This window comes from Stegostoma tigrinum, chromosome 10 (genome assembly GCF_030684315.1).
Source record: "Stegostoma tigrinum isolate sSteTig4 chromosome 10, sSteTig4.hap1, whole genome shotgun sequence".
Classification (NCBI taxonomy): domain Eukaryota; kingdom Metazoa; phylum Chordata; class Chondrichthyes; order Orectolobiformes; family Stegostomatidae; genus Stegostoma; species Stegostoma tigrinum.
Window position 1 is genome coordinate 65,299,548 of NC_081363.1, and position 11,157 is coordinate 65,310,704.

At 40.4% G+C, this 11,157-nt stretch overlaps 1 long non-coding RNA gene across 2 annotated transcripts in view; it reads right to left on the reverse strand.

Annotated features, from left to right (window-relative positions):
- LOC125455810 (uncharacterized) overlaps nt 1–8,851 on the reverse strand; it is a 30,876-nt gene extending 22,025 nt beyond the window's left edge. For both annotated transcript variants that reach the window (XR_009446291.1, XR_007248317.2), the window contains exon 1: nt 8,751–8,851. This is a non-coding gene — a long non-coding RNA (uncharacterized LOC125455810). The remainder of the gene's footprint in view (nt 1–8,750) is intronic.
- Nucleotides 8,852–11,157: the final 2,306 nt, after the last annotated feature.

Genomic DNA, 11,157 nt, shown 5'->3' on the forward strand with positions numbered 1-11,157 from the left:
TCAAAGTCTGTGACACCGGGATGATAATCAGTGACGAGCAGCGAATGAAGAACTTCTGCAGCACATGAAAATGACCTGATAATTCATAAGTCATATACTAGTTTAAGTCTTTCTTTTCAAAAGGATAAACATTGAAGGTTCACTGTTCCCAGCGCAATTAAATTCAATCCAAAGAATTAATTCACTTAAAGTATCAATAATGAGGATGGTTATAAACACAAAAATGTAAAATACTTTAGTTTAATTGCTTATACAAGCCTAATTAACTATCTCATTACCATTTTAACAACATGCTGCGTCCATACTGAATTTTTAATTGTTCATTTACATTACAATTGTGTCAGGAAGGTAAAATCTCATTCTGGCTGTCCGTGCTATTGAGGAAAATATGTCCTATTTTGTGAATATCTAGCAATATCAATTGCTTTGGTGATCCATGTGGAATATGCTTTCATGATGGTAATCAAAGAGAAGAAGTTTTAAGAAAGAGGTGAATGGTTTGTTCCTGTGTTCACCAGTCTCAATCTGAGATGTCATTCAGTGAAGCAATAAAAAAAGGCATGTTTCCACAAGTAGACCTTGAAAAGATTTCCAAGTCTCTTCAGCTTGTTTTCAGTCAACTCTCGGCACTCAGATCAGGAGCAATGTTAATTGACACCAGGGAAGCAACCTCCAATTTGAATGGAACATAGACCAAAGTGACTTTAGGAGGAAGCGGTATTAACTTTTTTTTTCTGAGGAATGCTTTAGTTAGTAGGTCTTGGTTAAGTTGCTATTCATTATCTATCATTTGTGATTTTTGTTTTGCGTCAATGAGTTAAACGGCAGGATTGAAAGATTGCATCCTGTCACACCAGCAACCGAGGGATAAATACATCGCTTTTGCACAAAGCAAGACTGCGTAAGTCTGAATTTATATGTGGAAATGATTTCTTTTATACAAAAATAACACACACCGGATTCAGAGCCAGGTGTTCATTTGCACAGGATGCTGCAAGCAAGCCAAATGGCACAGGAACAAGACGCCATTTTAAAATCACAGGACATAATTGGTAAACTTTTAAAGAACAGACAATTGTATTTAGTCCTCCCACTGCTATTGGCCATCAATTTTTGTTTCCCAATTGGGTCTGACTTGAATTCTTCCTCGGCAAGTCTGTCTCCAATTTCCCCTCCCATGACCATACTTGCCTTGGCTTCTCAGAGCACCTGGCCCACTTGACATGTTTGCCTGATTTCTGTGCTGGGATTTATAGTGACAATAGAAGCCTTTTTATAAACCTTCACAATCAGACTGCGACAGACTCAGATGCCTATTGTAAAGTTCTTTCTTTGATGTAAACATACCAATCACATGACAAGGATTGGTGAAACAAAAACGTAGGTCCCTTCTTTGAAGAGAAGGCTGTGTACAAATAATGTGAACTGGGAGGTTAAGTATATATATTTGACTTTTACTCCTGCTGCTAGTAGAATGAATACAAATCATAGGATTAATATATCACGTCCTGTTAAGGTAGTAGTGATTGACAGCAGATTAAGATATGCTCCTTTAAAAAGGTACTTGTAGCCTTCACTGAGGGGTTTGCAATGGGAGAACCACAATGAAGCTCCTGAAATAAAATCAGCCAGCAACAGGAGTGCAGGCAGGCATATGGAATAAGTAGAACAGGAAGAAAAACAGTCAGGAAAACCCTTTAACCTTCGTGTCTGTCCGAAAACTCTTAGCTGGGTGCACGGACCTATTGTGATCCTGTACTACCTAAGGGTGTGTTCCAGAGGGGAAAGTTTTCTGTAAAATATGATAGCTTTAAAAAAAGCTTGTGAATCGCAGATATTGTGACAAGCTTTTAACTATGTTTTTATTTTAATCTAGCACATGTTGCTTTAGCCAAGTGTGCAAACTACAGATGCACTTAGACTTGAGGTGCAAACCAGTAATGCAAGCTCATGGTCCTAATGACGAAACATTAATAGCTATATGACACTATCAGAATATGCCATTATTAATCCTAGCTGTAGAATGTAAAATTGTAACGTTGAATAGCATATTTATCCAATACCCTCAACAATTTTAAAGTAAAAACAGCTGTAGCTTTGAAACAACTGAAGTTATAATTTATTGAGGTAATACAGTGGAATAATATTACATTTGATAGCTTGTTCTTGTTACAGTATTGTCATATTTAATGCACATTGACCATTGCTTAACACAGGCTTATATGGAATTTCAAGGGGTTCTCTGTAGATCTAACTGTGTCTACATGAACAACGTTTTGGGCTGAATTTTCCCACATTCAAATAAAAAGTGGTGGTAAGTAACTTTTATGGTATCGTGCTTGACTAATCTTCTGGAATGTTTTGAGCATGTACTATTAAGATGGATAAGGGAGAGCTAGTGGATGTAGTGTACCTGGACTTTCAGAAAGCCTTTGATAAAGTCCCACATAGGAGATTGGTGAACAAAATTGGGGCACATGGTATTGGGGGCAAAATACTGAGTTAGATTGAAAATTGGCTGGCTGACAGGAAGCAAAGAGTAGTGATAAACGGGTCCCTTTCGGAATGGCAGGCAGTGACCAGTGGGGTACCACAAGGTTCGGTGCTGGGACCGCAGCTGTTTACGATATATATTAATGATATAGACGAAGGCATTAGAAGTAATATTAGCAAATTTGCTGATGACACAAAGTTGGGTGGCAGTGTGAAATGTGAGGAGGATGTTATTAGAATACATGGTGACTTGGACAGACTAGGTGAGTGGACGGATGCATGGCAGACACAGTTTAATGTGGATAAATGTGTGGTTATCCACTTTGGTGGCAAGAACAGGAAGGCAGATTACTATCTAAATGGAGTCAAGTTAGGTAATGGGGAAGTACAACAAGATCTAGGTGTTCTTGTACATCAGTCAATGAAAGCAAGCATGCAGGTACAGCAGGTAGTGAAGAAAGCTAATAGCTTGCTGGCCTTCATCACAAGAGGAATTGAGTATAGGAGCAAAGAGGCCCTTCTGCAGCTGTGCAGGGCCCTGGTGAGACCGCACCTGGAGTATTGTGTGCAGTTTTGGTCTCCCAATTTGAGGAAGGGCATTCTTGCTATTGAGGGAGTGCAGCGTAGGTTCACGAGGTCAATTCCCGGAATGGCGGTTCTATCATGTGTTGAAAGATTGGAGCGACTGGGCTTGTATACTCTTGAGTTTAGAAGGATGAGAGGAGATCTGATTGAGACATATAAGATTATTAAGGGATTGGACACTGTGGAGGCAGGAAGCATGTTTCCGCTGATGGGTGAATCCAGGACCGGAGGACAGTTTTTTAGGGATAGGCCATTTAGAACAGAGTTGAGGAAAAACTTCTTCACCGAGAGAGTGGTGGATATATGGAATGGTCTGCCCCAGAAAGCAGTGGAGGCTAACTCTCTGGATGCTTTCAAGAAAGAGATAGATAGAGCTCTTAAAGATAGTGGAATCAAGGGTTATGGGGATAAGGCAGGAACAGGGTACTGATTGTGGATGATCAGCCATGATCATAATGAATGGTGGTGCTGGCTCGAAGGGCCGAATGGCCTACTCCAGCACCTATTGTCTATTGTCTATTGTCTATTGATATCAGCTCTGCCATATCTGTTAGGTTTTTTCATAAATTAAGTAACTAAGATGTTGGGTACATTTCTCATTAAAACTCATAGCAAGTAAGATGCAAATATATACTGGAACCTTGTGACTACAAAACTTCTGATGTCGTAATTAATGCCCAGCTCAATACCACTTGTGATGTTGCAGGCTAGGAACAAATCATTCACACTGCGATGCTCATCTCTAAACTGTGAGCATATCTTCACAGAAGAAAACAAAGCTCATTCCCTGTTTCCTGGAGAAAGATCTTAACGTGCTGGTGGATTGTATGATGCACAAAATGCCTGTCCTCTTCCCATCCAACCACAGAAACAGAGCCAACACACCCAAATTGCCTGGAAAGAATTAGTAGTACTGGCCAACTACTGTGTACTAGTAGTACTGTGGTATCCTGTGTCCGAGAGGGACAGCCAGCAGTGCCAGAAAAAATTCAATGATCTCCTGCATTCACAAGGTTAGGTAGTACCATATTTTCTCTACTAAGTCACACCATGAGAGGGATGAGGAACATCCCCTTCAAGCAAGCCAAGAATGCAATAAGTCAAAATCACCCAACGCTGATTATCACTCATAAGCAACAGATTCTTTAATGGCAAATAGCTTCAGATATCATGGATCCTTGAACTTTACCTATGAGGGTCTTGGCCAAGCAGCAAGTAAAACCATTTTATTCTTACCTTTAATCAATCTGTTTAGCCATGTTATGGCACATCTCCAGGATAGATAGCACCTGAAACCAGACCTTCTGGCCAGAGATACAGACACCACAAGATCCCAACATTGGAAAATCTCAACATCTTGGATTGATACCAGTCCTTATCAACACAATTCCTCCTCCAACAGCAGGTCGATCTGATACGATGGAGTGGGATATCCTGACACATTGCTGGCACTATCATTACCACAATGAGAAACCCAACTTCAGAGTAGCTGATACTCGGAGACTAATCACTTGACTGCATCTCCTTGATGGTTCTCTCTCTGGTTCCAATGATCCTCAGCAGTACTCCACCCCCACCATTTCAGTTGGGCCACTTTCCGTCACTATTAATTTGCCCACTTTATCCCCAGAACCCTTCAGCCTCCCCAGGTAGAAACTAGAGTAACCATATACTACCTGATCTCCCCCATCTCTCCACATTTCAAAAGCTGCGACTGCCAATGAAATCCCACCTGGCCATCTGTAATGAGACTTCTCTGAAGGTGAAACCCATCACTAGACTGGATGTGTTTGTTTTCCTCAGGACGCCATGGACTTCTTCCTGACTATTTGCAACCAAACACTGTTACTGATACAGTTTCCCAGTAATGAATTAGCAAGACAGCTCTAATTGACCATGATCTACTCTCCAAAATCAAATCTCTCAACAGAACCCCACCTGACCCACCTACTAACCCCAGACTGCTTGGACTTGGCTTGTTAGACTAACTGTGGCCCAATCCCTGAACTATAATCAGTTCAGCCCTTGACTGACTATGGCAGTACCTGCTGACTGACTGTAGTCCACCCTCACCCTACTGAGCACTGTTCTATTTGACTTGCACACAGAAACATTGGCTTCAAGTGGATTCCATGTCTATCTAATATGTTTACCTCTTCTGTGCTCCCATATGCTACAATCTGCCTGCCACCCCTTCTGCACTAAATTTCAGGCTGAACCACAGAGATTGTCTGCCTAACTTAGCCCTTTAGCAGTGGCCAGTAGTCAGCAACTCAGCTTCAAAGTGGATGCCATGAGATGCTTAGCTGTCAATGAGTACAAAGCAAACGGTCAGGAGCATGTAATCCGAGTTGTCTTTCTGTTTTAAAGGATAGAGTTGATGCACGAAAGTGGTGTGAGTTAATTTGAGAGTAAACATGAGATTGTGTGAGGCTGCTGTTTTGCCCATGCCAGGTTGCATGGTTGAAGGGTCCATTTGCATTGACAGTGGAAGCACCTTGTGCGGAAGAAGCTGTTCCATTTGGAGACACATTACACAGCCATTTCTCAAGCTGCTGAAGTGCCAAGTTATCAGCTACTCATCCTGTTTTAATTTCTCAATTAAGGAAAGGAGAATCGGAAGTACGATATTATAAGGAAAGGAGAATCGGAAGTACGATATTAGGACAGCAGGTAATGATGCTTATGAGTTAGTAGGAACTGCAGATTAGATTAGAGATTAGGTTAGATTCCCTACAGTGTGGAAACAGGTCCTTTGGCCCAACAAGTCCACACCGCCACTTGGACCATCCCACCCAGACCTATCCCCCTATAGCCCACACACCCCTGAACACTACGGGCAATTTAGCATGGCCAATCCACCTAGCCTGCATATCTTTGGACTGTGGGAGGAAACCAGAGCACCCGGAGGAAACCCACGCTGACACGGGGAGAATGTGCAAACTCTGCACACACAGTTACCTGAGGCTGGAATTGAACTCCGGTCCCTGGCACTGTGAGGCTGCAGTGCTAACCACTGAGCCACCGTGCCCGCCCCAGATGCTGGAGAATCTGAGATAACAAGGTGTAGAGCTGGACGAACACAGCAGGCCAAGCAGCTTCAGAGGAGCAGGAAAGCTCACGTTTCGGGCCTAGGCACTTCTTCAGAAATGGGGGAGGGGAAGGGGGTTGTGAAATAACTAGGGAGAGGAGGGAGGCAGACAGAAGATGGATAGAGGAGAATATAGGTGGAGAGGAGACAGACAAGTCAAAGAGGTGGGGATGGATCCAGTAAAGTTGAGTGTAGGTGGGGAGTTAGGGAGGAGAAAGGTCGGCCCAAGGAGGACAGACAGGTCAAGGAGGCAGGATGAGGTTAGTAGGGAGGACATGGGAGTGGGGCTTGAGGTGGGAGGAGTGGATAGGTGGGAGAAAGGACAGGTTAGGGAGACAGGGCAAAGCTGGACTGGTTTTGGGATGCAGTAGGGGGAGGGGAGATTTTGAAGCTTGTGAAGTCCATATTGATACCATTGGGCTGCAGGGTTCCCAAGTGGAACATGAGTTGCTGTTTCTGCAACCTTCGGGTGGCATTGTTGTGGCACTGCAGGAGGCCCAAGATGGACATGTCATCTTAGGAATGGGAGGTGGAGTTGAAATGGTTCGTGACTGGGAGGTGCAGTTGTTTAGTGCGAATCTACGCTTGGTTCTTTGACCTGTCTGTCCCCTCTCCACCTGTCCTCTCCTTTGTCCATCTTCTATCTGCCTCCCCTCTCTCCCTATTTATTTCAGAACCCTCTTCCCCTCCCCCATTTCTAGGGGAGGGTTTCGGCCCAAAACGTCAGCCTTCCTGCTCCTCTGATGCTGCTTGGACTGCTGTGTGCATCCAGCTCTACACCTTGTTATCTGGGATATTTATGAGCTGCAAATGCTGGCAATGAGCTTGCCACCACTCAAGGGCAAGATTCCGAACTCACTATTTAAGGCTCAAGAACTAAATTGGGCAGGTTTTTCTCAAAATTGAGCATCTGTTCTTTTCACTCTCACCCAATTAAGGTGCATAACCTCATTTAGCATTAATCTCACTAATTTTACCCCTGTTTTGCTAACACTCTGTCCCTCACTCCTCGCTTAAACGTTGCTTCAAACTTTAAAGCCAAGGCTGATCATAAGCAAATTGAACAGGCTGCAATTTTGTTGCTGGACTTCCTGCAACAGAAAGTAGTGCTGGCAGTACAGATGGGAGCACTGTTTTAGAATCAAATCATTTTGTATATCTAAAGGGTCTTGAGTGGCAGCAGTTGGCTACATCCCAGTTATCAGTTTTCTAGACAAGCAGGACAACTTTACCTACTATTTAGCCCAAGGCTAGGGCAAAAGACATTCTGACAGACTGGACAGATTTTACTCCATTGTGTGTGCCTGTGGAGTACTAGTGGCTGTACCGATACATGCACTGATAATAAATACTTGTCTATCAAAACACAACCGTAAAATTAATAAATCAACTGAGTCTCGGCAGATGACTTTGGGAATGAGAAAGAGGAACAGAGGTTGGAAGAAGCAGTGAGCCGTAGATGTCAGTGTCTTTTTTCTCTCCTCTTGTAAAATGCAAATCTATATATGGACTATAGCCCCTTAAATAGGATATGCTACAGAGCTCCAAGAATAAGAGTATCTAAAAATAGGCCTGTTCTCTGGTGGAGTCATTGTTTTAAAGTGTACAAGACCTCACTTTATAAAGGAAGAGTCCCGTGGGCAACAATCATGATACTTCCTTGATGCCCACGTTCAGTTTGTTGTTTTTCCAAGATGCAAGAGAGAGGGATTTTCCAACTGTTTCCAAAAAAATAGTGGCAAGCTCTAAAATAAACCAAGCATTCCCAGAATTAACAATTGACTCCACTTGCAGGGCACTTTTCTAAAAAAAACAGATGTTTTTTTTAATATATATGCACTGCAGCTTAACTGAGCTCACAGCTGCAGGTAGGTTGGAACTGTGCCAGCTCCTTGACCTGCCCAAATAACATAATAACCCCAGGCTCTAGAAACATGATACTCCTGATTTCCATCAGGCAGGGAGGGTAAGGGAGGAAAGAGGGTAAATAGCACAGAATTGTGTAAAGCTGCTCATCCAAGCCTGCAGTTGAAATTAACATAGGCTTCCCTGCCTTTTTGGAGATTTGCCCATTAAGTTGAATTAGAGCTCATTTGTGCAGGTTACGCTGCTTTGCCGACAGCCTCCTGCCCCGGCATCCTTCAGTTTATTAACTTTAAAAAGCATTCTTTTCCTGCCAGAAACCTGGCATAGATGGTGCACGGGGCAGCTCCCAGTTCTATACACGCAAACAGTCGGCAGCTTTCTTTTCCTGTTCACAATCTGTGTGCATGAGATCATTTACTTAACTGACTCCCCTCCCCACCCCCACAAAACTAGAACCAAAAAAAATGTCCAATTCCATTTACATTTACTCCAGTTTTAACAAATATATCCCATGGAAGCTAATAGCACGAGAAGGGGAGGGAGAGAAACCCATCAAAACCGAAATAATTTCTATCAAAGTTAATTACATTTTGGTAAGTAAAGCATCCTAGTGATAGTGAAAGCTTGCCTTCAGCATTTGGAATGTGGTAGGGTGTAATCAGGGACCAAATTATTCTCAATTTGAAACAGTTTTCACACGTAAAAAAATACTTACTGGTGCAATTCCATGTAGAACCATAATAAATAACCACATCTCATCCAAAGAAGAGCATCTTCTTTCTCTCATTTCAGTACAAGGTGGAAGCTAAAATGCACTGAAGGCAGAAGTACATTTGGCATCTAAAGTACAACAGCTCCTTTTAAATACAAACGGTAGTGCTTAATATAGATCAGTAAAATACAACATGAAGCTAACCAACACTTCTGTTGATTTCAACAGTAAATGACATTTTAAAAAAGTCCTTCTTCAAACTGATCTCTTTACCCAAGCTTTTCACTAACCATCCTATTGCAGAGCTTTCTGTGGTCCATTTTTCATGATTACAACAAAATGTCTCTAGGCAATGAGTATGTTCAGGGGACAATATAAATACGAAGTTGTACTAATGTAAGCAGATAGCTTAGCAACAAATTACCAGAAAAATAATTAAACAAATTTGACTTTGCTTTGTGAAAAATCAATGATTATGAACATATGCAACATCCTGCCTTAACATAAACAACTTGAGGCGTCATTGGTGTTAACCATAGTTCAATTTTGCAGCAACTTTGTTAATGACCCAGATTCATTTTAGTTTTTTTTGAAAGTCTAAAATTAAAATTCTATTTCTAAATTTATCACACGCATATAATCGCAGTGCCACTTATTTTCAGTGATTAAACAGATTACAATAGGCACTGTGTACAGATGAAACCATTCATCATTTATTTTTACCTAAACAGGAAACGAAGTTTTCAACAGCACATTGTATTTTCATGGCTGGGGCACTTTTGCAGTGGCACGTTAGGGGACAGACAAATTACTACCTGCGTAGATTTCTTTCCATGGCAGGAATCCACTCTGTGCATTATTCTGTACTTTTGGAAACGTAAAACAAGAGTCAAGAATTTTATTTAATCCACTTTTAAAATTTGAACCCTTTCATTTATCACCCTTTTCTTTGTGAACCTGAGATCATTATCTATACATAGCCAGCTAGGTAAAGCAAATAGTTTTAAAATTACTTTTACCTAATTTAAGGACTACAGCTGCTTAAAGCTCTCATTTTAGTCTCCAGGCACCTCATTTTAACTTTGATTTTTTTTATGATGGAATGTGGCCATTTATATGACCTTTTGTTCCTCCCTCAGAGGAAGGCTGGTGACAGGTAGATTTATTAAGAGTTTGTTATTGTAAATTCCAGATCTTGCGATTATCTCAGATTGAACTTCTGGAGCTTTTTCTGACGTTCTGGTATTAGTTCAAATATGTTTTAATGTTTGTTCTCACCTCTGTATGACCCATTATAAATACATCTAGAGTGACAAATGAAAAATAAATTTTCATTGAATATAGTTTTCTTTGCAATATAAAATTTGACTGAGGAAGCACTTCATCAAAACTGTTGCAAGAATTTCAGAGAATAAAAATAGTCATTCAAGCAAAGAAATTTCAGGACACTTCAAATGGTAGCAAGATATTATTTAGATACAATTGGAGTTGCTTCTTCACCTCTGGGGGTGATTTGTTCTGACTTCAATGTTTATTTTTATGTTCGAGATTAAAATTAAAGCAGAGATGCAGTTAGGAAAATATTTGAAATAGATTGTAGAATCAACTTGTTCTACGAATGCGAAAGCTGTAAATTTTTGTACAACGTTATAATTTTGACAACTCATATCCCAGACACTGCCTGTTCCTTTAATACTTCAGAGTGGAAAATTATAAACAGAAAAAGAATCAGTCTGTTGATCACACCGCGAAAGAATGAGACACACCCCTTTGAAATGTAACTATTCTATTTTAATTCTAAATTTAATGACAAATAATAGAACTTAGACATCATTAGCTTCTTCCTGCAATTTTTGCTCTGCATTAGGCACCAGATAAATACAATTAACCTCTTTTTCTTAGCTAGCATCAATAAATTGACTTTTTACTTGAATAAATATTATTTTAAAACATTAAATAGCACTTTGCTAAGTTAAATTTATTCTCATGAGGGGAGTCTTTTTAATGACGACTTGCTCTTTTTTTTCATTTGTTTAGCTCATTTTCCCTTCAAATAAAGATAGCAATAAAATATGAATTAGCTGTGTATGTACTGACACTGTTAGACCACTCTTAAATGTTATGCTTCATTACCAATTTTAATAGAGAAATTTAAATGTGCTCTTCATTTTGGACAATATTACAAAGTGGATGCAAACATTAAGAAATCAAAACTTTGTGCAATTAATGACAAGAAATATTAATTCATATTCAAGGAACCTCTTTAAAACAAAGAGAAATAAACTCTAAATATTTACATGGATTGACATACTTTGCATCAAGTTCAGTACATTCAAGTTCCATTTATCAGAAAATTTGATTTAGGTATTTTTTCTCCCATTTATTTTTATAAACTGAATTCCTCCTTGCA